Below are 25,994 nucleotides of genomic sequence, written 5' to 3' on the forward strand. Positions count from 1 at the left end.
TAAGCCATGTCTTCAGACCCCCAAAACAAATTGTTTTACAAAAAGATTGTGAAGTGTTGGGGAAGTGCTATGTATTTGTCAATAAAGCACTGTTGGCCAATAGCGAACTAAGATAGGTGGGACTAGGAGTCCAGAAGGACTCTGGAAAGGAGAAACACAGAGAGTCAAGATGTAACGCCATGGGGTAGGAAGCCCGGAAAGTTCTCTGGTAAGAGAAATACTTAGATTAACAATTATGGGGTAATTACATAAGTCAGAGCTGGCCAGTAAGAAACAAGCAAGGCCAACAGCTTCATAATTAATATAGCCTCCTGTGTGTTTATTTGGGACTGATGCGGCTCTAGAACCAGGCTGGCAGGAAGGCTTCTCTCAAGGAAAAGGTTTCCCTTTACAGTGAAGCAATATAAAAACTCAAAATCTGCTTTTCATCAATTTATGTCCTAATTCTGTCTCTCCAAAATAACTAACTTAATAAACATCAGAAACAAATGTATCATTTGAATCTGTTGAACACAAAGCAATGGAAACACAAATTAACATCCAAGGAAAGGAAGTCTCTGAGTTTGCCTTCTGGAACTTTCAGGATGCGTGCATTTCAGGACAGCTATGAATGGAGCCCAAAATGTTGGTAGATGACAACATCAAAAAGTTGGTCACCCATACCTTGGGCATGAGAATCCTAATCTAATAAACGAATGGCTTAACGTATTAATAGCCTTAAAATTCGAATGGGTGATATGGTAAGACTGTGAAGGATGGGACCTGTTTGAAAGAAATAGGTCACCATGTGTGTGTCCTTAGGATAACAGATTGGCATAGCTGCTTCCTGTTCTTGCTCTGGTTTGTTTCCTGCTGTCATGATGTAAGCAGCTCAGTTGAGCCCTCTCACTTCCTGTCTGCTATGATGTAAGAAGTTCAGTCATGCCTTCTCAACCATGACAGACTGAAAACCCTAAATGAATCCTTTCTTCCTTAGGTGTTTGGTTTGGCACTTGGTTAAGCAATGAAAAAACTAACAGTGATCACATTGCTGAATAATTTTATCCTTGAAAAGGAAGTTAAAAATGACCATTATCGACTTGAGAAATTCAAAAGGTTGTCACATTTTACTTATCAATTTTATCTCACCGAAGACCAATAAAGACAAAGAATAACGTGCGTCATTTGTGTACTCAGTAGAGCACAAGACTTCCTAAAATAAATCAACCAAACTTTCCACTTAGGAAGCTAGAAAAAGAGTAACAAAAGTATTATAAATAAGATGGAAAAAGAGAATTATGTAAAAATGAAATCAGAAATAGTTAAATCACAGCTTCAAAAGAAGAGTAGATAAATACAAGCAAAAGTGGTGTCTCCAAAAAGATTTTAGAATGTACCAATATTTGGGAAGCACAATGGAGGAAAAGATAGGAAAGAATAACATGTTTATAAAAGACATGGACATAGACAGTTGACAAGATACCATGAAACAAAAGTTTGAATAATAAAGACATAGTAAAACTTAAAAATATAAATCACAAGCATTTACTTAGGTAAGAGAAAACTGGACTAAAATAATAATGACAGAGGTTGATGGAATAATAAAGCAATCATCTCTAAAAGAATACAAGAACCCAATAATCAGAATGAGTTTTGCAGGACTTTCAATGAACAGATACTTTTTGGAACAGATGAACTGTTACAAAATAGAGAAAGAAAACAAGGGAGATTGAGAGAAGCTACCTGGTCACTCTATGAGGCCAGAAGACCTGACAAAAACATACAATTGTCTTTCAACTAAAGCAAACAAATAGAATATATGGATTTGATTAATGATGCATATGAGTTTAGATACCTAATACTAAAAGTATCATTCCAGTAAAGCTTCTGTGCTATTATGTCCAAGATACAGGTCAACAAAATAGTTGCAGAAACATGTGCCTGATGTCATCCAACTTTGCCTAATTATGGAGACTACATTTGAATTGCTGGAAAATAATTGCAATGAATGTTAATTGGAGAAACAATGCTGGAGGTGTGGGTAGGAAAGGTAGATGGTGCCTTCACTTGTCCCTTTACACGTGTGTTCAGTTTGAACCTCCATTTTAATCAACAAGGAGTACATTTACTTTTAAACACTGGAAGAAATATTGTGGAAGAACTAGAGTGCTTCTGATAGCACTCAACCTCGGATCTTATTTTCAGAGCATCGTCAATCTTCAAATTGAGGGTCCTATGACTTGAAGACATTTGTTCTCTGGGATCTCAGTGGGCAGTGAGTGGAGACACAGATCCTGACTCCCTGTGAGGAAACTTGCCCTTGTTATAAGGGTGTCCAGAGGCTCCAAATCTCAGAAGCAGCTGCTTTCTGTTTAGACAGAAGTGGGAAGCCAGGAGCAGGTATAGGTTAACCCAGGGCCTGACTTTCTTTCAACCTTACAAAAGAATTAGTCTTTGTAAGTTTTAAATTCTTCCTTACAGTCACTCACATATGAGAACACTCTGAGCAAGTTGAAATGCTACAAAAACCAGAAACACTACGGTTACACATATTAATCAATTAAAGACCTTAGCTCCTCATTTAGATGGGCACATACCAGCTTTCAAAAACAAATTTACATATTTATCATTACTTAAAAGCCCTTAAAACTGTCCTGTTGGGTAAGCAGGACAAATGCCCCTATCTTAGAGAACAAAACTCAAGTCCTCTCAGCTGCTTCCCCCCCCCGTTTAGGGGATGTCACTTTTGGGCATCTTTGTGCGGCTCAGTACAGAACCTCCTTCAGTTTAGGGGTCAGAAGTTTAACGAGAGACGTCTGGGCTACTCAGAGCCAAGGAAAACTCCATTTTTGCTGTTGTGCCACGCTCCCATCCTGAAGAGTTTCCAGGGTGAACAGAGAAGGTTGCTGTCGGCATCATCTATTCGCTTGTTTTGCTTTGTTTTCCGACATAACCCACTCGCTTTGCAGAGGTCGCTGCGATCTGCTCTTGCGGGTCTTGGCAGTGCCCAGCAATTCCCAAGCCAGGCTTTGTTACCAGCAGATGAATCATTCATTTGGCAAAGTTGCTAATAGCCTGGGAAACAGCAGTGGGACTGGGGTAAAGAGCCCAGTGGTGTTATTTGCCAGTTGTTTGCACTAGACGCTAGAGTAACTCCAGGACCAACTGGCCCTAAGTGAATTATTGACATAGTGCGCGCCAGGCCTGAGGGAGCTGCAATTAATGGATTAATCACAGGCAGCCCCGCAGCCCCGCGTGTTAACACAGGGGATTTAGTGGCACTTCACTAAGTTGTTGATGAGGCCTGCGGCGGGATGAAAACCCTTAGAATACAAATGTGACATCCCATGCCCCTTTATTTGTTAGTCAATAATCTGAATAACCCCGGTTTCACAGCTTCTATGTTGGATTTGCCGGTCCTTTCTCTCCTCCGCTAATCGTCAGCGAGGCGCGATAGGGTAGGGACTTTAACTTTGATTCGAGGCCCCTTCCCCTTCCCCCCAAATAAAAGCACAGGTTTTTATCCACATGCGTATATTGCACAGACATCAAAGAAAAAAAAAAGCCTCATGCATTTCCATTAAAGCCGCGCGGACCAGGGGGAGGCACCAAGCTGGGTGCGGGCTTTTGAGGCGGTGGAAATTGATAAGGTTCATCTGCATACAAAAGGCTGAATGGAGAGGCGGCAGGGTGAGCGAGGTCGGACACCCAGATGGATTTTTTAATTCTGGGGAAAATAACACCACGCTCACAAGTGATAACTGAGCCTTTCTTCCCAACTCAGACCAAAATATGATTTCCATTTGTGCATTGGAGGAGAAGAAAATTATACAGAATTTCATTCTGCAATATAATAAGGCTTCACACTGAATAATGCTACCATAAGGCAGTGTAATTACTGAAGGGCAGAAAATACACTTTCAGTTTATATCTAATCACAATACCACATTGTCTGCTTTGGGGAAAAAATCTGGGGTGGGGGTGCAGCATGGTGCTGGACTGCCCAGGGCCCGGGCTGGGGCTTGGAGGGGAATGCCTGGGTCATTCCTGGATCCAGAGGCAGGTGGCAGGTTGTTCACTCTGGTCCTGTGTTGGGCAAAGATCATCTCAGAGAAAGTGGGTTTCTCAGATCTTTGAGGATCTCAGTTTTCTGACAAAGTCCTTGCTCCCACTTCTGCTGACCTGGTCAACTGTGGCTACTGCTCACAATGGCCAAGTCAAGGAGTCTGAACTAAAATGCCAAACCTCTTCGGGGGCAGGAAAGATGATCCATCCGAATGATGATTACTGCTAGCTTGGCTGGCTATGGATATAGCCAGGGAGAGGTCTGGGTAGTCGTTGAATGATGGTATCTTGAGAACTGTAACCTTTTCTTTTGCTTTTGCCTCCTCTTTTTCATTCATTTTCATATTTAGAAGCATATAGCTCCAGTGGACAAACAATTATTCTAACAACTGTTAATATTTTAATGGCTTTTTCTTTGTGATATCTCTGGTTTTGTTTTTTTGGTTTGTTTTTATTTATTTTTAAAACTTCCTTTGTAGTACTGGGTATTGAACCCCAGGACACACTAGGTAAGTGCTCTTCCACCTATTTATACCCTGTCTCTCTCACACTGTCTCTCTGAGTCTCTGTCTCTCTATGTCTCTGTCTCTCTGTGTCTCTGTCTCTGTCTCTGTCTCTCTCTCGGATCCCCACAGCACCAGGATTTGGTCTCACAGTCAACATGGCAGTTTAGCTCCCTTTATCCCTGAGAACATATTCTAAGAAGCCCAGCATGTGCCAGAAACCACGGATTTTTCAGGATTCCACTATATTTTTCCCATGTGCATATACTTGTGATAGTTTCATTTATAAGCTTTATGCAACTAGATATGAAAGGTGATAATAAAATGAAGCAATTGCATAACATACTGCAATGAAGTTCTGTGTTTTTCTCTCTTAACATATCTTACTGTACTGTAGGCCTTTGCGATCTCAGAAAGTGCCCTCTTTTTTCTTTGCTAAGTTATTTTACTTTTTCACATAAAGGAAGCTCTCTCTGGTTTCTCTTTGCCACACCTAAATTGCCAGCATCATCAGTCTTGTGTTTGGGAACCATTATTCAGTCATGAAAGCGCTGGGGCTGGGGAGATGGCTTAGTTGGCAAAGCAGATACTGTGCAAGCTAGAGGATCTGAGTTCAGGTCCAAAGCCTGGTATGGTTGCTCAAATCTGTAACCCTAGCACAATGCAGGCTGAGAAGGACAGATCTCCAGAGCTCACTGGCTCACCAGTTGCCAAAAGGAACTGAGGTCTCCTTTTGGGTTCTCAGTCTTATTAATAAAAGAATTTAAAAATTAACTCCAAAGGAGGCCTGAGGAAAACGTTATTACACAAACAGCCGAGCAGGCAAGCTGTAAATCTCAGCAGCTGCCAGGAGAAGGAAGCTAGAGAAAAGGAAAAGCCATGCTTTGTTAAGTTTGGGTCACAGAGAACAGATGTTTAGCAATAGAGGTCAACAAGCAGTCACATGGAAGACGGGAAGGGAGGTTCTAGAGAAAGCATGAGTGAGGCCATAGTTGCAGAGAAAGAATGTTTAAGCTTTTAGCCAGTGCCTTAAAAAGAGCTAAAGAGAATGATTCTAAGGCATCATGCATATGGGGTTAGAAATAGAAATAGGGATGACTTATAAAGAAAGGGAGAGAACTGAGGATAAGAATGGGCCACGATGGATCAGCCCTGTATAGGGCATTTGCATAGCAGCATCTCTCCAGAGTTTGAGCTTTTTTCATCCATGCTCTGTTGCATGATGTCCAGGTGAGGAAAGGCTTCCAGTTTTTCTCTGCAAAGCTGCCTTCTTTTATATGTTAATCTTGATGCTACACTCTCTAATCTCTACTCTGATGAGCACCAGGGAGAAAGCTGGGTGAGGTGATCTCTCAAAAATAAGATGGAGAGTAATCCTGAAGACATTTGAAGTAGACATACGCGTGCTCGCGCGCACGCGCACGCGCACACACACACACACACACATACACCAGAGAGATATCCATTGTAGACATGTGCACACACACATATACTACACATATACACAAAATGCAATCCAGGAAGACCTGATGTAGACATGTGTATACACATATAATACATACACACACACAGAGAGGTTTTTTTTTTTAAAGCAAAGGACTTGAATGCAAGCACTGCAATATTGTCACAGTCTATTTAATAACTTGAGAACCTTGTGGCAATGCACATATGGTGTGACTACACTGGACAAAGGGATGATGCAGACTTAGGTCAGAGTGGAAGGCACAAGACAGGATACAATTTAAAGATTATGGATTCTTTTTGGAATTTTCCATTCAATATTTTACAATCATAGATAACTAAATTGAGGAAACAGGAGGGGGATGCTACTACATCAAAAACAATCACGGCTTAAAAGCAACATATTTCAGATTATGTAACACCAAGAAGCCTCAGACTTACTAGGCTCTAACCCAATGGTTTCCAAAACCAAAAGTGCATAGATTCCCACTATGAGTGTGGTAAGACACAAATTGCTAGATCCTCACCCTCAGAGTTTCTGAATTGGCAGGGTCAGGTGAGGCTCCAGATTCTGCATTATTCAGCCCCCTGAGATGCTAATGCAGGCTTGAAATTCGTGTCTTTGAGTACTGTGGGTAAAACTGAGGCTAGCACAATAAGTAAAAACTTGCAAGGTAGCTCGAGAGAGCATTTCAATATAAGCACAGCTCCCGCATCTCTGACTCAGGGAACATCATAGAAGAGACTGTAAGAGTCAGGATGCCAGGAAGTCTGCTGTGAAACAGTCTCTCTTAGAACTGGCTGCGTAAACAAGACCATAGCACATGCAATATCCATGGATGGACATTTTAACATGGAAGGGGGAAGATTTCACTCCTAGACAAAGAACTAGGCAATAAATGACAGGAGGAGAATTAGCATCTCCTGCAGATGAACCACCTTATTGATTATACAACAGAGAATGGTTGAAATCATATATACACAAATAACAAAAATGGACTCAGCAGGTTGTATTTACATATATATATATTTATGGATACACATGTACATATATGTAGATATGTATAATAATAGAAAAAGAGACTGCCAACTTAGGAGTTCAGCTGGACGTGTCAAAGTGGCTAGAAGAATGGTAACTGGGAGGGGCTTGAGGAAAGAAAGGGAGGGTAAAGTAATTCTATCTCAATTAAAAATATTAAAAAATAACCTGGGCGTTGGTGGCTCATGCGTTTAATCCCAGCACTCAGGAGGCTAAGGCAGGCAGATCTCTATGAGTTTGAGGTCAGCATGGTCTACAGAGTGAGTGCCAGGACAACCTCCAAAGCAATACAGAGAAACCCTGTCTCGGAAAAAAACAAAAGAAACATATATATATATATATATATATATATATGTAGTCAAAAATCAAAAGATACGTGCAGATAGAAGAGGCCTTGCTTGCCTAACATTCATGAGGCCTTGGGTTTACACCAGCAAAAAAAGAAAACCTCAAACAAGCACTAAAGGGGGTGTATTATTTGGGGAGCTCTTGAAATTAACTGCATAACTTTTTCTGTTTTGTTTTGTATTTACTTCTTTTCTAAAAGACCTGGTATTAGGTTTCTTCAAATCCCTGGACCATTGCAGAGTGTAGTTTTGCCATTTCTAAATCGTGTCATTCATAAAACACTTTGAAAATGGATTAATGGAGGAAACTTTCTGGATGATGACCGTGGGATGCATCTCTAGCCACTAGCTGGCATGGATGGCATGGTAAGCAAGGCTAATCTCTCTCTCTGAAGATGCCATGAGAGTCCTGAGTGCTACAGTCAAGCCACTTAGAAAAGGGGAAAACATCAACTTTGCATCTTTGGGTGGCACTTCACACAAGTGGAAAAGAGACCTAAGAAGAATCAGTTCTCTCCATAGCTGTTATGGCCAGCTATTCTCTCAGCTATCACAAGTGGAGAATAAACACATACAGATTCCCAGGGTCTGAGGCTGCAACAGTGAAGTGAGATCCCATTTCAATGTGCTTGCATTCACAGTGTTGAACAATCAAGAACATTCCTCAGAGTGAGTAGGCTGAAAAATATCATTAAAGTTGAGAAATGACTTAGAATATCAGAAAATAGAGTTCCAGAGCAGAAATATAATTTGGATTGATACAGCAGTAAACATAAGACAAAATGATATTGAAGCAAGGTTTAAAGATTGTTAAGTTTAATAACCAGTCAGGTCTTCATTATAACTGAAATTCCAAAGTTTCAGTACAATTTTAAAATTTCACAAGAAATCCATCCTTCAAGTATATAATTAGAAAAAATAGACATTGAAAAGCAAATCTTGCTAGCATTGACCTATTTGTGTGAAATATCAAACATCAAGACACAAAGAAGAATTCTCTATTTAGTTCTGTACCCCACTTTTTAATTGGATTATTTGGTGTTTTGGTGACTAGCTTCTTGAGTTCTTTGTAAATTTTGGAAATCACCCGTCTGTCAGATGTGGGGTTGGTGAAGATCTTTGCTGTTTTGTCTTGTTGACTGTGTCCTTTGCCTTACAGAAGTTTCTCAGTTTCAGGAGGTCCCATTTATTAATTGTCGATCTCAGTGTCTGTGCTAGTGGAGTTATGTTCATGAAGTGATCTCCTGTACCAATTTGTTCAAGGGTACCTCCCACTTTTTTGTCTAAGAGGTTCAGTGTGGCTAGAATTATGTTGAGGTCTTTGATCCATTTGAACTTAAGTTTTGTGCATGGCAATAGATATGCATCTATCTGCAATCTTCTACATGTCAGCATCCAGTTATGCCAGCACCATTTGTTGAAGATGCTTTCTTTTTTCCATTGTATAGTTTTAGCTTCTTTGTCAAAGATCAGGTGTTCATAGGTGTGTGGGTTAATATCAGGGTCTTCAATTCAATTCCATTGGTTTACCTGTCTACTTTTGTGCCAATATCAAGCTGCTTACAAGACTATAGTTCTAGAGTAGAGCTTGATGGGGATGGTGATGCCTTTATTATACAGGGTTGTTTTGGCTATCCTGGGTCTTTTGTTTTTCTATATAAAGTTGAGTATTGTTCTTTCAGGGGCTGGGGAGATGGCTCAGAGGTTAAGAGCACTGACTGCTTTTCCAGAGGTCCTGAGTTCAATCCCCAGCAACCTCACGGTGGCTCACAACCATCTACAATTCAATCTGGTGCCCACTTCTGGCATGTAGGCAGAACACTGTATATGTAATAAATAAATACGTATTTTTTTTAAAGTTGAGTATTGTTATTTCAAGGTCTGTGAAGAATTGTGCCGGTATTGTGATGGGGATTGCATTGAATCTGTAGATTACTTTTGGCAAGATTGCCATTTTTACTCGTTGATCCTACCTTTCCAAGAACATGGGAGATCTTTCCATTTTCTAGTGTCTTCTTTAATTTCTTTCTTTAAAGACTCAAAGTTCTTGTTATACAGGTCTTTCACTTGTTTGGTTAGTGTTGCCCAAGATATTTTATGTTGTATGTGGCAACTGTAAAGGGTGACGATTCTCTGATTTCTTTCTCAGCCCTTTTGCCTGTATATAGTAGGGCTACTGAATTTTTTTAGTTAATCTTGTATCCTGCCACTTTGCTGAAGGTGTTTATCAGCTGTAGGAGTTCCCTGGTAGAATTTCTCAGGTCACTTAAGTAAACTATCATATCATTTGTAAATAGTGAAAGTCTGACTTTTTCCTTTCCAATTTGTATCCCCTTGATCTTCTTTTGTTGTCTTATTGCTCCCGCAAGAACTTCAAGTACAATATTGAAGAGATATGGAGAGAATATCTTGTTCCTGATTTTAGAGGAATCACATTGAGTTTCTATTTAGTTTGATGTCAACTGTTGGTTTGCTGTATATTGCCTTTAGTGTGTTTAGGTTTGTTCCTGTTATCCCTGATCTCTCCAGGTCCTTTATCATGAAGGGGTGTTGGATTTTATCAAAGGTTTTTTTTAGCATCTAGTGAGATTATCATGCGGTTTTCTTTTTCAGTTTGTTTATATGGTAGATTACATTGATGGATTTTTGTATGTTGAAGACACTTAAGAAAGCATTCAACATCTCTAGCCATCAAGGAAATACAAATCGAAACAACTCTGAGATACCATATTACACCTGCCAGAATAGCTAAAATAAAAAACACCAATGACAGTCTGTGCTGGAGAGGATGTGGAGAAAGGGAAACACTCCTTCACTGCTGATGGGAGTGCAAACTTGTACAACCACTTTGGAAATCAGTATGGCTGCTTCTTAGGAAAATGGCAATCAGTCTACCTCATGATCCAGTAACCCCACTCTTGGGAATATACTCAAAGGATGCACATTAATACAAGGACATCTGTTCAACTATGTTCATAGCAACATTGTTTGTAATAGCCAGAACCTGGAAGCAACCTAGATGCCCCTCAACTGAAGAATGGATGGAGGAAATGTGGTACATTTACACAATGGAGTATTACTCAGCAGAAAAAAACAATCAATCAATCAATGAAATTTTGAAACTAGCAGGCAAATGGATAGAATTTGAAGAAACAATCCTGAGTGAGGTAACTCACTCAGAAAGACAAGCGTAGTATGTACTCTCTCATACATGGATATTAGACATAGAGCAGAGGACTACCAGCCTATATTCCACACACCACAGAAATTAGGAAACAAGGAGGACCCTAAGAGAAAAATGCATGGTATCCCGAAGAAGGGGAAAGGGACCAGAACTCCTGAGAAAATTGGGATCACTAAGGGGATGGATGAAAAAGAGAAGAGGAGAAGAGGAGGGGGGAGTAGAACAAGAGGGACCAGGAAGACTGAGACAGGGGAAGAACAGAGAAGGAGAGCAAAAAGGAGATAACTTAATAGAGGGAGCCAGTATAGGTTTAAAGATAAATCTGGCACCAGGAAAATGTTCAGAGATTCACAAAAATGGCCCCAACTAAGAATCTAGGCAGTGGTGGAGAGGCTGCCTTTGATGCCCTTCCCCTGTAATGAGATTGATGACTACCTTAACTGCCATCCTAGAGCCTTCATCTAGTAGCTGATGGAAGCAGAAGTAAACACCTACAGCTAATCATTGAGCCATATTCCTGGAATCCAGTTGTAGAGACGGAGGAGGGATGAGAAAAGGAGTCAAGACCATGCTGGAGAAACCTACAGAACCAGATGACCTTACCCAGTGAGAGCAGGCACCCCAGTTGTAAAGCTGGGGAACCAGCATTGGACTGAATCAAACCCTCTGAATGTGGGTGTCAGTTAGGAGGCCTGGGCAGTCTATGGGACCTCTAACAGTGGAACCAGTTTTTATCCATCATGAACAAATGGACTTTGGGAGCACATTCCCTATGGAGGGTTACTATTTCAGTCCAGATACATAGAGGAGGGCCTAGGCTCTACCCCAAATGATGTTATAGACTTTGATGATCCCCCATGGAAAAACCTCATCATCCCTGGGGAGCGAGTGGGAGGTGGGTTGGGGGAGTTTGTAGAGGGCATGGGAGGCAGAGAGAATGGGGGAGGGGATTGATATGTAAAATGATTGTTTCTAAATTAAAAAAGGAAAAAAGAAACAAAACAGAGCTTTGAGAGGAAGTTTATGACTAGAGAGATTTCTCAATCCTGCAAATGAGAAGGCAACAGGAAAGGGTAATTAAACTCCCTCCTGAAGATTCTCCAACGATGCCTACAGAAATGGCTTAGTGATTAAAGCACTTGTTGAGTAACCTGGAGGACTAGAGTTGGATTGCCTGTAATCCCAGCACTTAGAATTCAGAGACAGGGTACCTCCAGAACAAGATGACTGACAAGAATAACTATATCAGTGAGTTTTGGGTTCAATTGAGAGACCTTACAATGATGAATAAAGCAGAAGGCAATTGAAGACCCCCAGTTGAACCTCAGACGTTCATATGAATGTGGCCATGTGTGCACACTCACATACATGTGCCATCACACATCAGGCTAACATGCACGCACACACCCACACAACAGACACATAGAGATGCTCCAACTAGACACTCACATATCCTGTAAACTAGTGTCATGTAAGAAGTGAGTTGAAAGTTCAGGGTCTTAAATATGACAAAAATGTTTACAATATAAACTGATAGTGATTTGTTTAATTTTCTCCCTCTCTCCCTACTCCAACTCCTAAACCCATAATATTTTCTAGAAGCCTGGTGTTGAACAGTTAACAAAGACATAAGTAGTTAGATGCAAATCTCTAAGTCAGCTTTTGTTAATCTGAGTAGACCCTTATGACCTTAGGAATTTATCAACATACAGAAATCCATCCAAATCCAAAGCATTTTGGAGACCTGCTGTTGTCTCCGTATTCTAAAATGAAGATATAATGGTAAGCAGAGAGCTCAGTAGGACTGGGAAGTTTTATAATTGTTGCTTTATACAATGTAGTCATCTTAACCAATATGGTGGTGAACTAATATGGCATGTACCCCTTAATCTTAGTAAATATGACTGCCAATCACTTGGTTATCATAAGGAGTTGACTCGAGAGGCTGTGGAATCCTAAGATTTCAATCCTGCAGTTTTCAAGCAGGAGACCCAGGAGAGTTTGTGGTGTAGTTCCAGACTAACTACAAAGGTTTGACAACAAGAGAAACAGTGAACCAAGTTCCATTCAGAGCTGAGGCAGACTCCAGGTCCAAAAGCCCTGATGCTTCAGTTTGAATCCAAAACCAGGAAAGTAACAACGTGCACACTCCCAGCAGTGAGGCACAAGGATCACAGCTTCAGTGAACTCATGCTGCTACAAAACAAAACAAAACAAAACAACGCTATAGACTGGATGGTTTAAATAATAGAAATGTATTTTCTCATAGTTTTGAAGACTATCAGGTAAAAGTTTAGGTGCCACTGTGGTTAATTTCTGCTGTAGGGTCTCTTTCTGTCATCTGCATGCTTACATGGTAGGGACAAAAAGAAACATCAAACTCTCTGGGATGCTTTGGTTTCAAAGAACACTAATTCCATTGTGAAAACCCTACCTAATGGCTTCATTTGTACCTATTTCCTGGAGTCCCCACCTTCAAAACCCATCATGTTGAGCCTGGGTTTTCAATACAGTAACATTGAAGGCACATAATTCAGAACATAGCTCACTCTAACTGGGAGAACTTAAGACAATAAATATAAAGAGGGTTCAGTGCTTTGAAATAGATCTTTTAAAAATATTTTGAATTACATTTATTAGTGCATTTTGTGCCAAGAGGCCAGGCTCTCACAGGCTAGTGTATGCATGCAGAAGCCAGAATATAAATTGTGAGGGTTGATTTTCTGCTTTCACCGTGTGGGTCCATGGGACTGAACTCAGGTTGTAGAGTTTGGCATCAAGAACCTATACTCACTAAGCCATCTTGCTGACTTTGAATAATTTTTTAATTAAATTAATCAAATTAAGAGGTTAAATTAGATCATCTCAATTAGTGAAATTGATATGTTCAATTTTCAACATCTATGTCTTCTATAAAACGACAAAGGCTTTTGAACCAAAAGCACTTACATTGGGAGTGCAATACTACAGACAGAAATGGAAAAGATACTATCATCACTATCTTTTTTTTTTTTTTTTTGGTTTGTCGATACAGAGTTTCTCTGTATTGCTTTGGAGCCTGCCCTGGAACTCATTCCGTTGACTAGGATGGCCTCGAACTCACAGAGATCCGCCTGCCTCTGCCTGGGATTAAAGACTTGTGCCACCAGTGCCCGGCCCTATCATCACTATTAACCAACATTTTTTAAAGTTCCAAACAGGGCAGTGAGAACAACAACAAGAGATCTACAAAAGACAAAATTGTCACTGTAGATCAAGTAATTAAATAACAGAAAAGCACTCCAGATTGAACAAAAAGCCATTAGCCATAATGACTTTAGTAAGTGGCCAATATCTGGATCAATTGGTACAAAAGTCAATGACTTTGACACCAGTGGTGACTGGAGAATGTGAGAAAAGTCATCCAGCTTACAGTGACAACCGTAATGTAAGCCACCCTGGAATAGGCTGAGCAGAAAGCTTGCAACAGCTTCAAGAGGATACTTCAGAACTTCTGAGGTGTGAAGGGATGGCATCGTTTAGAAGGAAAACAGGGCGCCGACTCTTGAGTAGTTCGGAGAAACGTCTCTTCAGAGCGAGGCGCTCTAGAGAGAGCACTGCTACCTGGGCATACTGAGACTTCACACGGGAGACCTGCTTCTCCTTCTCCTTCATCTCGTTCAGACTGAGTGGGCTCCTGTCATTTTAAGATTGTCTCTGCAGCACTGAGAAACTCTCCTCTTGGATAACTACTTGCTGCGTTCTGGTCTATTTTGAAGGTTGTCACTTTGTTGCTGAGTCATCCCAGGCTGATAAGTTTGCTTCACCACTTACAGGAAAAGCAAATATATAAACGTCCCAGGAATAGACTTTACAGAAAACAATTCATGCTAAGGCCGGGGAGGAACACTGCAGATCTTTTTTTTTTTTGCCTTTGTGACTTTCCTATGAATCTAAATTCATTCCCCCAAAGAAGCTTACTTTAAACAGAAGTAGAAAAACTATAAAAACTATACTGGTAATGTATAATGCTTATCAAAAGACATTAAGGAAGACTGAAATGGAGGGAGGGATGCTCATACTTACAAACAAGGGAGTTTATATGGCACTGTCAGTTTCTTCCCAGCTGACTACACATTCAGGGCAGTTTCAATAAAAATTTCAACAAGATTTTTTAAAGAAATTTGAAAACTCATCCTTGAATCCATAAAAATTGGTAGTCATTAAGACCAGCTGAAACACTCTGGAAGAAGAAGGAAAGATACTTGTGCTTCAAACATTGATGATTAAAAGTTCAAAATCTCCATGGCTAAAGCACGTGGCTGTAATGGAAAAGCAGGCAAATGAAACAGAACAGAGAAACAGAGACCAGCTGCTTTGTAATATGCAAGTTTGGCGTTGACCCATCACAATCCCAGCTAGGGTTGTCTGGTTCCCCTGCCCCAAAGTTCATTCCTCCTGGATCCTCAGAGTATAACCTTATTTGGAAACAGGGCCTTTGCAGATGTAACTAGTTGGAGATCTAGCTATTGAATCATCTTAGATTTAGAATGGGACCTAAGTCCTGAGACTTGTGCCCTTATAAAAAGAGGCAAGGACAGAGAGACAGAGACAGGGAAGTGTGTGGAGATGGGTGTAATTAGAAGGGATGTGTCTATAAAATGAAAATTATGAGTGCTAAGGTCTGAGTGCTTGTGGCCCTCCCCATTCACATGTGAAAAGTTTAACTCCCCAAATGATGGTATCAGGAGATAGAGTCTTTGGAAGATACCTATGTCCTAAGTGCAGATCACACATGAATGTGATTAATGTCCTCATTAAAATGGTCCCAGTATCCTGCCTGGCACAGTCCACCAAATGAGAACAGTCAGAGGATGCTATTTACGAGGGAGGAAAACAGCCAGCACCAGACAATGAATCTGGCATTTCCTTAAATATCAGACTTACTTACAGACTTCACAGCTGTAGAAATAAACTGTTCTTCAGTCTGATGGTAGGGGCACACACCTTTAATTCCAGCACTTGGGAGGCAGAGGCAAGAACAAGGAGTTGCTCTTTGTGGTGCTTCTTTTTAGTAGTTAAGGATAAACAGTGGATGGACTCTACCTACACACATTCCCACATGAACACACAAGTACGAAATCCAGAAGCTAGGGTTTGCGTATGAGAGAGACCATGCAGCTTTTGCCTTCAGAGTCTGAATCACCTCATTTACTATATTTTCTAGTTCCATATACTTCCTTGTATACTACATAATTGCTCTTTATACCTGAATAAAATTCTCTGTGTATTATGCATTATAGTTTCATTGTCCATTCATCTGTTAATGGACAACTAGGCTGATTAGGCTGATCCCATTTCCTAGCTATTATAAATAGAACAGAAATAAAAATGTGTCTGCAAGTCGCTCTTGGTAGCATATAGAGTCCTTAAGTTATATGGCAGGATGGCACATCTGGGTCATATGGAGTTCCATTTTTAGTTTTTTGAGCCCCCCTCCCATGCTGATTACTTTGGTGGCCATACAAGGCTACAGCTGAATAGAGATGTCCCTTTCCCACATCTTTACCAGCATTTCTTGTCATTTGTTTTCTTGATCTCTTTTTGACCAGGATGAATCTGAAAACAGTTCTTATTTGCATTTACCCCGTGGATAGGGATGCTGAACACCTTTTAAAATACTTATTGGCCACCTGCATTTCTTCATTTGGGAGCTTTGTTCAGTCCACTGGCCCACTTATTTGCTGGAAGTGTTGTGTTTGGTGTTTAAGCTTTTCAGCTATCTCTCCCCACCTCTCTCTCCTCTCTTGCCTTTCTTTCCATGTGTAGAGTGTGTTTGTGTGTTAATGATTGTGTGTGGAGGAGAATGGACCCATGTGTGCATGTGTGAGGGCCAGACATCAGTATCAGGTGACCTCTTCTTTCACTCTTTACTCAACAGAGCTCTCTGTTTTCAACAGGAATGGGTAGCCAGCAAGCTCTCAGGATTCCCCTGCCTCCCCACTCACCTGCACTGGTGTTGCAGGTGCGTATCACCATGCCTGGCTTGTTACATGGGTGTGGAACCTCATGATTACATAGTAACCACTATATTCACTGAGCCATTGCCCCCTCCCTGCAGGTCTTCACATGTTCTGGAGGTTGACCTCCTGTCTGCACTGTAGGTGGCAACGATTTTCTGACATTCTGTAGGCGGGCTGTTCATTCCACTGCTTTGGTTTTGCAGTAGCTTTATGACTTTATGTGATCTCACTTGTCAATTATTGGGGCTATTTTCTGTGTTGTGTTGTGTTGTATGCCCATGGGCAAATGCTGAAGTTGATGATGAGGGATCATCACAGCTTTGATGCCAGCCTGGGCCATACCTGCCTTGTTTTCTACTGAGGAAGGGCTTCTGTTACTGCTGCTGCCACTGCCACCTTTCCTTCCTGATATCAGTCAGATTCCAGTCTTTAGCTTTCCAATATAGACCCTTTAGGAAACTTTCAATTTGACTGCAGTGTCAAATTAAGACTGCCAAGACACCCAGATTCATGGGCTGGGAATTCAGATTTCTGCAGGTAGATATTGCTGAATGACCCAGCCCCTATTGTGTAAGCCAATCTAATAGAGTCCCCTGCTGTGTCATCATGCAGTAGAAGGTGTGTGTGTGTGTTTGTGTGTGTGTGTGTGTGTGTGTGTGTTGCATGGAAACAGAACTTTCAAGGTACAATGATTTAATCACCTCTTAACAGCTTTTATGCATTGGAGATTAAGTTTTCAATACACATATTTTGGGGCACGTTCAAACCACAGCCTCTGGTAAGGGGACATATGAGGCAGAACATGAACTGCAACAGATCCTTTGGTTGTGAGTCCCAGACTTATGTGCCAATCAGAAACCATCTTTCTTTCTTCTTCCAAAGGTAGTTTTTACAATGCAGAAGTGCCTTGTCTGCCTCCTGGCTCACATCCTGAATCTTGGTTCAAATTCCTCTGTAACTGGGGCTGTTACATGCTTAGTTCTGTGGGTAAACTGAATATATACAGTGTGCCACTGCTACCTTCATGTCTGGCATGGGGCAGCTTGGCCCCACTACCATCTTATAATGCCCATCATGGCAATGCGTCTTCATGTTCCTGAGTTGGTACTTCAGCTTTTCTAAGTTGAACTCTGTCTCATTTGGTACTTTGTGTACATTTTTCAGGATCTGCTTTGGACTGGGTTGTGTTCTTTGTATCAAAGTTCCTGAACAAATTGTTTTTTGAAAACTCATCAGCCTTTATCTTTACTTATTCAAAGATGATTCACAAATCAATACCCCCTACTTAGCCTATCTGATCTCTCTGATAGGCTATAGAAAACACCATCATGATCAACACGTCAAAACAGAAGAATAATCTTTTCCCAAGCACTTCTTTCTTTTAGTGTTCACTTTATAATCATCAAATCTGTACAATTCAGAAATGCAGGAAGCATCATAACCATCCTTTATGCAACTCTCAGGTCTAAGCAATCAGGACCCTCTCAGCATAAATCCTATATATTTCTTAGTCTGTCCCTTTCTTTCTGTATGCTCTATCACAACATTTGCTGAGATCTGTCATTATGATAGAAATATAAACACAGCCCCTCTTTCTTAAAGCCTGAGAACTTCCTAATGCCTGCAGGTAAATGTTTGAGCTCTCTGTGGTAGAGTGAATGGTGACTTGCCTCCAAAAATATTTTGTCGAATACTTATGAACATAATACTATTCAAAATTTAAAAAGTCTCTTTTCGGGTACAATTTAGTTAAAGATCTTTGAACGAGAGCATCCTGGATTAGTGAGTCTTGCATTCAATGAAAAATGTCAAGAAAAGAAAAAGGAGAGGAGAGGGGAGGGGAGGGAAGGGGTGGGAGATAAAAAGGGAGGGAGAATAAGGAGGGAGATGGGAGGGGAGAAGAGGGGAAGGAGGAAGGGAGGGAAGAGATATGCACAGGCAAGGTGATTTGAAGACAAATGTAGAGATAAGATTGTGTGTCCACAAACCAAGGACTGCCTAGATTGGCCAGCAGTCACTAGAAGCTAGGAACTGACTTGTGCTCAGTGTTCTGGAAGAATTAACCATGTGAAAACCTTGATCTTATACCTCCAGCCTCTAAATTATGAGAATACATTTGTTGCTTTAAGTTATTTTATTATACTTCATTGTAACATCAGGTAACTTGTCTTAGCCAATAAATATACTCCTGTTAACTATCAATTTGACAATCTAGAGCAGGGTTCTCAGTCCATGGGTTGTGACCCCTTTGGCAAATTTTTATATCCAAAAATATTTATGTTATGATTGATAACAGTAGCAAAATTATAGTTATGAAGTAACAATGAAAATAATTTTATGGTTGGAGGTCGCTACAACATGAACTGTATTAAAGGATCACAGTGTTAGGAAGGTTGATGGCCACTGCTCTAGAGTCACTAGGGAGATGGACCTCTGGGCATACATGCTAGGGATTATCTTAATTGTGTTAATTGAGGTGGGAGCAGCCAGCCTAAGAATGAACACAGGATCCTGGACTGTACAAGAAAGGGAGCAAGCAACATCCACGCTCATTGCTTTCTACCTTCTGACAGGGACTGTAGTGTGTCTATCTGCTTCAAGCCCTTGCTGCCTTGTTTTCCCACCATAATGGATTTATAGAAAGATCCCTTTCTCTCCTGAGTTGTTTTTGTCAAGCTATTTTATCACAACACGCAAAGAAACTAAGATGCCTGACATAGTGAGCACAGCCTTCTGGGTTTAGTTGTGTCCATTCTGCTTTGGGTCTCTGGTTTCATATTTTAATTGAATTGCACAGCCACACTCCTCCATTATACGGAATTGAATATTTTAATTGAATTGCACAGCCACACTCCTCCATTATACGGAATTTTCTGGCTTGCTTGCACAATTTTCTTCTCTTTTCCACTTCTTTTGAAGCTCCTCTGTCCTTCCTAGACCCAGAATTGATATATTGCTCATACTTCTTCAGGGTTTAGCTCAGACACTTTCTCCAGGAACCTTGTGATCATTTCAGAAGGGTCTGCCACCCTTTGCTCTCCATGCAGGTCTCTCACCTACCTACAGAAAACTCATGAAAAACTCTAAGGAGACATTGGTTGCTGAATCTTTCTCATCTTCACTTTCGTGTCTGGATTGAATTCTCAATTGCAGGCTAATTGTGAAGGGTCCTGAGGTAAAGGTGTGCTACTTTTTAAAAAAAAAACTTGAAATCTTTGGGTTTTGTGAAAGTCAAATGTAGATTTCTAAGAAGAATAGAAGAATAAATTGTAGTGGAATATTATTTAACTATACAAAGATGTGTTAAATTTGTTAGGCTGTGGAATATTGCTTTATGTAAAGATGGGTTACATTTGTTTCTGCTGCCTTTGCTAAAGGTGTAAAGATGTGTTACATTTATTTCATTTGTACCTGATTGATCTAACAAAAAGCTGAGCGGTTAATAGCTAGGCAGAGAAAGGATAGGTGGAGCTGGTGAGCAGAGAGAATAAGTAGCAGGAGAAATCGAGGCTCTAGAAGAAGGGGAGAAGAAGGGAGAAAAAGAGGGAGATGCTTGGGGCCAGCTAGGAGCCACCAGCCAGTCGAACACAGAGTAGGACATACAGGAAGAAAGGTAAAAAATCCCCGAGGCAAAATATAGATAAAGAAGAAAAGGTTAATTTAAGTTAAAGGACAAAAAGCTCAGAAACAAGCATATGAGGGGTCAGAAACAAGCAAAGGTAAAGCCGAGCATTCACAACTAATAAGAAATCTCTGTGTCATGACTTGAGAGCTGGTTGGTGACCCAAAAGAAAAAGTCTGGTACAGAAAATCATCAGTTTGCTGTGGCGTGTGTCCATGTGTCTCTTCAAATGTCAAACTTTGGACTTAACCCTCAAGGTGAAGTTCCTAGGAGACAGAGAGACCTTGGGAGATGGTTAGTAAGGAGGGGAGAACACTTGTGCAAGGTTCTGATACCTCTATGAGAGGTTCTGAGGTCTGTTTCCTCTCTCTTCCAACCATCCTACCTTATGAGGGCACACAGAAAGGGCTACCTCTGAAGACTAGTTTGACTAGACACAAAACCACCTGGAAAGTTCATCTTGAACCTCCTAGCTTTCAGAATTGTGAGAAATAAATTTCTGTCATAAAGCATCCCACATTATTTTGTTAAAGCAGCATAAAAGGACGGTATTTGTGTAAGTTTAAAAGCACCCAATGTTTCTAGGTATTGTTTATATATCTTGCTGTGGATTGGATTGCATCTCTCAGAAAGGTTTGTTGAGATCTTAACTTCCAGTACTTAGACTATGACCACACTGGGAAGTAATGAAGTCATTGTGATGGGCCCAAATCCAATCTTACTGATGAATATAGAAGAGAGGACAGACATACAAAGTGAATCTCACCCGAACACAGAGGCAAAGTTGAGGGTACTGTCATAAATCAGATTACACAGGGGACTTCCTCTAACTTGGAGAGATGAAGAAGGGCCTGATATTCGAACCTTTGGAGGAAGTCAACCCCCCAGAACTGTGGCTGTGAGAAAATAAATCTCTTGTTTTAAGCTACCAAATTTGTGGTAGCTTGTTATGACAGCTCAAGGAAATGTTTAGATATGTCTATGTCTATAAACAAACAGAAGATGGGTAGCACATCAGAGATGTTGGGAACTGATGAGGAGCAAGGTCCGGATGGTATTTAGCTCTGGGGAAGGAGGGAGAAGAAGATGTTTTCAGGAGGCTTTCAGTGTGTTTAGAAACACATTCGACAAAATAAGATTTGACAGCATTTCGTAGTGGGCATAAAGGCACGTGTGATGCTTTCCCAAGTGTATAAAGTAACTTATAATACAAAGAAGAAAATTATAAATCTCTCCTGGGGCCCAAACACCAGGGTGATGCTCGCTTGGATGAAATAGCTGTTGGAAAGACTCTGGGGAATCAGTTACTAGATGCAGTTTGATGCCCATGGTTGGAGGCTGGGCAGTGAATAACAAGGGTTAATGATGTGGGTTAAGTTCCAGTACCACTCCTGCCTTCAAGAAACACACAGCTGAAGTATATGAAGGTAGATCTCTCTCAAAAGAATTATCAGAAATTAATTTTTATTCATTTCCTCAGGAGAGAGGCTATCATTGTCAAGAAGTTCTTATTAGTAATAATAACTTCAAATTGTATAGTTCTTAAAAGTTTAAAATATAATTAGAATCCAGTTCAAACATGCGAACTGAAAATTTCTTGCCCGCAACTTCTTGTGAGTCTAACTTCTGTATTTGTGAGTGATATAGACCAAGTCCTTCTTTTCCATCCTCCAGTCTTCTCTGGGACATCCTGGAAACTCTGTATGTTCCTTCTCGTGACTTAGTACCCTAGGCAGACTCCTTAGCAAGTCTCCTGGTATTCCAGATGAGCAGTCCTGGACAAAGGACTGTGGAGGGACTTGGTTACCCGATGCTGGCATTTTAAATAACAGTGGGACTTCAAGGCTGAAAGGCATGATGCAGTTCTATGCCATCCTGTGGAGTTCTACATAGATCTACATAGTTCTATGTCCTTTTGCTGTTCCTTTTCTTTGAGGTGTCAGCTCAACACACAAATAGCCACACAGGCCACTGTGGGTTCGCTAGGGACAGGCCACCATCTTGTATGTTTTACAGAGCTTTTCTTAGGGGTGCGTCTTCTTTCTGTCACCAACTCAGAAAAAAAAACTTCAAGATTTTGGATAATTTCAGGCCGAGTGTTGGTAGTGCACGCCTCTAATCCCAGCACTCGGGAGGTGGATCTCTGTGAGTTTGAGGCCAGCCTGGTCTGCAGAGCAAGTTACAGGACAGCCCTCCAAAACAATACAGAGAAACCTTGTCTCGAAAAACCAAAGAAAAAAATCTTGGATAATTTCCCCATTTTAGTTACAGTTAGTTTATAACGATGTTTTTTGAACGAGAAACAGTGGCAGCGGGGTGGCATTGAAAAGAGTCATCTCCTGCACTGTGCCAGTGGGATGTGAGCAGGGGGAGTCTGCCTATGACTCCACAATGTGAACCAAATGTCTGAAAAGCATCTCTGCCATCTGGCCTAGCTAGCGGCCTTATTTTGAGAAATTTTTGTCCTAGGCAAAGATAATAAAAGACTAGAATGGTCACTAGATACTTAGAACTACTTAAAACTTGCAAATATTTTAAAAGCTATATGTCCAAATGATGATGATAGTCATATCACATCATCAAACACGTTTACAAGAATGTTTAAAGACATAAAAACCTTTGGTTATAAAATGTTGAACTAAAAAGAATATAAGCTATATTCACAATGAAGCTTCTGTGGTATAAATGACATACCTAGCAATAAAGGATTGCCAGGAACATATGACACCAGAAGGGTAATTTTTCATTTTATTTTATGAATTATGTAGTATACCAACACTATTTATTATAATATTATTTTACAATAAATGTATGTATCAAATAGTGCTAAAAAGGCTTATGACAAAAGGCAACAGTCATCTCTCTGTCTTCCATCCTCCTCCTCTGTCCTAAGAAAAGGCAAAAACAACCTTAAAATTCTGGGTTTTTTTTTCAGTGCCTCATGTGTTTATGGAGACACACGCTTTGTCACATTTATGCAGTTTACATTGCATCAAATGAAGATTTAATATTTGTAAGTGTCCCCATTATTCATTGTTTTTACTCTTTACATGTGTACCACAGCTTTTAGTGAAATACTTATTCGATATTGTCACTAATACTGTGAAAGTTCTCCTTACTGTACTAGGCATGGTTCCCGAATCCAGTGAATAGTTCAGCATATGTATTTCCTCTCTTGAGGAACTTCTGATTTTCCCGGAATTGTTTGTGTTGTTTGCTTAATGCACTTTTATCTTGTGACTTTTTTCTCATACACTCCAAATGCACAACAAACAACCTTCGGCCCAACTTCCCATATGGCAGAAACCTCTTGTGCATCTCTTTGCTCTGAGATTGTCACACAAGACCTGTTTTCCAGCTCCTATGACCAGTTTTTCTCTAGTCCTGTGTACACCCTAATCATTTCTACTGCAGCCATGGATTTTCATGCTTCCCTATCAGGTCCCATTTTTCCCAAATCCCTTCTCGTTCCTTAATTTTGCAATATATATCTGAGAAAGAGTTTGTGAACTTTTGATAGTTTACAGGTATCTAAGCCAATATGCATATCCTTTTGATTGATAGTTTCAATAGGCATAGAATTCATACCCATTCAATTGCTGTTGAAAAGGCCTATGGTGTTATCATCTCGGCAACACATATATAAAAAGTTGGGATGACACAGAGATTAACATGATTCCCGTGCAAGGATGGTATGCAAATTCTTGAGGTGTTCCGTGTATGTGTAGGACATGAAAATACAAAGTGGACCAAAAGATGGAAGGGAGACTTCTAAGAGGAGAAAGGAGGGGGCACAACAAAGGGTAATGGAATAGGTGTGAAAATGTCACTATTTGTATGATAACTATATTAGTTAGAGTATTCCTTTGACCAAATACCTGAAGCAACTTAAGGGATGAGAGGCTTAATTAGACTCATAGCTTTCAGGTAAATGAAAAGGAAGGTATAGGGCTGCCAGTGGCCTTTTCTGTGGCAGCAGGGACCTGAAGCAAGTGGTCACATAGCAGCCACAATCAGGAAGCAGGGAGATGGCGGTGGTCATCTGGCTTCCTCCTCACCATTTTATTTAGTCTGGGGCTAGAGCTGATGAGATGTTTCTGCCAGCACTTAGGTGTGCCTTCCTTCACTCAAGCTGCACTGTAAACACCTTGACAGACATGCCTGGAGGGGTATGTCTTAGGTGATTCCTATCTGGTCAAGTTGAAAATGAGGATTAACAATCACAGTTCCATTCCTTGTCAGCTTGACACCCAAAATAACACTTTTAAGCCATAACATTCTATCTTTGATCCTCTAAAACTCATGGCTGACTTATAGTGCAAAATGTACTCAGTTCATATGTAAGAGTCCTAACATCATAACATTCCCAACACTACTTAACAGTCCATAGTTCAAAGTCCCTTCTGAGAGTCAAGACATTCTCTTAACAATGAGCCCCTGTAAAATCAATAAATAAACTACATATTTATACTAACAGCACAGAATAAATGTTCTTGTTACAAAATGGAGGTATGGGGAAGCATAACAAGGAAAGATCAGACCAAAACAAGACAGAAACCCAGTATCAGAGTAACAAATCCTGTACCCCTATGTCCAGGGTCTGAACTTTAGTGAAATCGTTTGGGCATCAAATAACTTGGTTGATTCGGTGCCTTCAGTTCTGCTATTTGAAGCACACTTAGCCTGCCTCTTGGCCTGACTCCACTTCATGTCTTCATCTTTCCTTGGTGAAATCCTACGATCCTGGCATCTCCAAACTTCCTACAGTCTCCATTGCAATTTCGGCTTCCCCTTCCCAACTGCATTCAATGAGCTTTCAGGGTCTTCTTGTAGGGAGTGTGAGCCTGCCCAACACTGTCTGGCTTCGGCGCCTTTCTGGAACCTTGGTGTAAGTCTCCATAACCATTTTTCTTTACAATGCATCGAACAGGTAAGATTTACCCTTGGTTCTGAAGCAAAGGGTATTTAACATGTGTCTGTGTCATGTGTGAGAAGATCTTCCTCAGGAAAATTCTTCCTAGTGGCAGCTCCTTTTGGATGTTGCAGTTCAGAATGGTCTAGGTTCATATGGAGATACAGTAGTCATCACTTTCCCTTTACACCACTGTGCTCTACCTCCCCTCTTTTGAAAGGCTCCCCTCCATGGCTCCTTACTAAATCCCTGACCTCTGTGGATATCTCAAATGAAGCACATGTATCTGAAAATTTGAAGCTTATACCAAAAAATGAGAGAAAAAATTTGCTGAATCTATGTGTCCTCCTTTAGAATGACTATTTCTAGGTCTGTCTATCTGTGAATTTCATAATTTCATTTTTTAACAGCTGGGAAATATTTTATTACATAAACATTTTCTTTACCTGTTCATCAGTGATAAGCATCTAGGCTGTTTCCATTTCTTGACTATTGTGAATACAGCAGCAGTGAATATGGATGAACAATTATATCTGCAGTAACATACAGAGTACTTTGCGTATATGTTAAAGGGTGTCATAGCTGGATCATGTGGTAGACCTACTTCCAGCTTTTGTGGAAACCTCCATGTTTATTTCCATAGTGGGTGTATGCATTTGCAGTCTCACCAGCAGTGAGTAAGTGTTCCTATCCCCCCACATCCATATCATCATCTATTATCGATTGTTTCTCTTTAATTCTGGCCATTATGATTGGAGTAAGATGAAATCCCAAAGTATTTTTAATTTGCATGTTCTCTGATAGTTGAACATCTAACGCATTATTTCTCAGCCATTCGTATTTCATCTCTTGAGAACTCTCTGTTTAGATCCATGACCCA

The 25,994-nt window shown here is 40.5% G+C and overlaps 1 non-coding gene across 1 annotated transcript; it reads left to right on the forward strand.

Moving 5' to 3' along the window:
* Positions 1-23,819: 23,819 nt before the first annotated feature.
* On the forward strand, positions 23,820-23,926 carry LOC121137737. The gene has a single exon (XR_005875040.1). It is a non-coding gene; the product is annotated as a U6 spliceosomal RNA (small nuclear RNA).
* Positions 23,927-25,994: the final 2,068 nt, after the last annotated feature.

The sequence above is a fragment of the Mesocricetus auratus genome, unplaced genomic scaffold (genome assembly GCF_017639785.1).
Source record: "Mesocricetus auratus isolate SY011 unplaced genomic scaffold, BCM_Maur_2.0 Super-Scaffold_100691, whole genome shotgun sequence".
NCBI lineage: Eukaryota > Metazoa > Chordata > Mammalia > Rodentia > Cricetidae > Mesocricetus > Mesocricetus auratus.